This window comes from Lepisma saccharinum, chromosome 18 (genome assembly GCF_977018435.1).
Source record: "Lepisma saccharinum chromosome 18, izLepSacc3.1, whole genome shotgun sequence".
NCBI lineage: Eukaryota > Metazoa > Arthropoda > Insecta > Zygentoma > Lepismatidae > Lepisma > Lepisma saccharinum.
In genome coordinates, this window is record NC_139246.1 from 36669787 (window position 1) to 36672147 (window position 2361).

The following is a 2361-nucleotide window of genomic DNA, read 5'->3' on the forward strand; positions in this document are numbered from 1 at the left end:
CTGTTCTTTTAGGTTATTTCAGTTAATCAGGACTTTCGTTAAACCGGTCAACCGGTCCCCCCATTTGTCGGGATTGACGAGGTTTTACTGTATAGAATTCTAAACACGTTACTGGTTGATTCTATGTCTTTTTGATTGAGTATGTTAATTGATTCCTCTATTTGGTTGAATTTAGAACTTTTTAGCACATTCTCGGAGCTATTGTTGCGTTTCTCATGACGAATGATCGACAAGAGAGCTGGGTCGTCTTGGACGGCGTACAGCTCAAGAAAGAGAGAGAGAGAAATGAGCGAGTACATTGTTGGCCATTGCGTAGCTACTTGTGCGATCAGCTCTAATAAATAAGTGGCAATTTAAAAAAAAATACTGCCGGTATTTTTTTCGGCATTTTAATTTACTAGGTATGCCATACCGGCTCATACCTGCCCAATTCGATCACTGAGTTTAAGTAATTGGAAATCCGAAAATCGATCACAAGAGTAGTACATAAACTATCCAGTTGGTACTGTACTAACATTTTTAAGGGTGTGGTGTGACTAAAGAGTTAGTATTGGTTTTGTTATCATGTAGAAATTAGTGCACGATGTCCTCGTCATGAGAGGTGCATGAAAGAGTATGAAGTACAGGATTTTCAAAGTAGGTTCGAATCTCTAGAACAATTTAACCAGTAACACCTGCAATAATAGAGTTTTCAGCGTCAAGCAGCTGGTGAACAAGATTGAAGGATCCAGAATCCTTCATCATCAACAATGAAGGTGAAAGGCAACAGTCACTGGCAGGTTATTATTGTAGCTGATGAAACAGCCGGAACTGTGAAAATATAAGACCTGGCCGCAGAGGTAGATGAACGACCATCAACTGTAGGAATTTAGAATGTGTCGTTGTTACTGTAAAGAACAATCAAAGAGTTTTTTTTACGCTTCCTCATTATTAGAAACAAATAAACGAGCATCATACTCAAGAGAGCAGTCAGTGAACTGCAACTGTAGGATTTGAATCTCTGAGCACAGGAAGATGAAGAATGGACGTTTGTAGAATGTGTGTTAGCATTAAACAGAGCTGATGAGCCAGAAACAACCAGTGTTTTATCTACACATCCAAAACACTCCCCAAGGCCCTCCAATAATATCCTCTACACCACCTAAAATTTTTCACAAAGGTCAAATTCATGGTCAATTTGTCTCTAAATATACCCTTATACCACCCCTAAATACGAACCTATGCGCCCCCCTAGATAAACATTTTTGCATAAACTCCTGAAAACAACTGAAGGAATTAATGATAATCAAGGCAGACATCTGAACAGTCACAACTGGTGGCGTAGTTTTGTTCACAGTGTCAAGTCCGTTGTTACTTTTCCTTTTCAAATATCCAAAAATATGTCAATTTGCAAGTGAAAAATAAGTCATATGTCTATGTGCAAATCAATCATGAATTTCAAATTGACTTACGAAAAATGAGTAGACACTTAAAACTGCTGGAAATAATTGTTACCTCACCTTTGTGAATGAGCTGTCGAAGTGTAACCCAGTGACAGAAACTCGGTATATTAATACTTCATCACCAAGAACACAAGCAACCCTCATGTTCCCAATTAGTGATTTTTTTACAGCTTTTGTCGGCTGATAACGCATTGGGTATTGACACCTACTGCACGCATTATTGAGATAAGTAACATGCATGTTTCCGACTTGTTTCGAACATTGATATCCAAACAAGCAATAGAAATATAGGTTTTAAGGCTAACATGCAGGAGGCTACTTTGCAGCGACCTGAAACATGATTTGCTGCATTTTTTGAATTTAGAATAAATTATCTGTCGAAGGTTCAACGCCACTTTATCGTTATGGCACTTCATTCCTGACCCGAGTCAATCTGAAATATGACAGGTATGTCGGAGTGAGAAGCAAATGTTGAATAGTTTCTCAACAACTATATTTACCTAATGAAGTGCTGTCATTTAGGAAATCTAAAGTGAAGAAGTGACTCAATTTCTAAGTCTCGCTGACGTCTTGATGAATAAGTAAATGGAAGAACTGTTGCAGATTCTACTATGACGTCACAATTGACGTTAACACGATGTTACAATTCCTAATGTGTGAGGAACGCATCGAGATCGTACTGCTGTCTGGGGAGAGAAGTTCACGTTCCGTTGCAAATGATTTTAATCAACGCCACCCCCAACCAGATCCGGCATTGCATATGACCAGGGGTGCCCACAGGGGTTGGGGGGGATTATGGCGCAGACTGCGCCATCGAGATTTTTTGGGGGGATTTTTCCCTTCAAATACTATAAAATTCAACATTTATATATTTTTCCAAAATACATGTAAAAATTTTACACCTTAAATGCCCCATATT

At 38.7% G+C, this 2361-nt stretch overlaps 1 long non-coding RNA gene across 1 annotated transcript in view; it reads right to left on the bottom strand.

Annotated features, from left to right (window-relative positions):
• LOC146001972 (uncharacterized) overlaps window positions 1-1531 on the bottom strand; it is a 2890-nt gene extending 1359 nt beyond the window's left edge. Inside the window, exon 1 of the long non-coding RNA XR_014443640.1 lies at window positions 1500-1531. This is a non-coding gene — a long non-coding RNA (uncharacterized LOC146001972). The remainder of the gene's footprint in view (window positions 1-1499) is intronic.
• Between the last annotated feature and the right edge of the window lie 830 nt (window positions 1532-2361).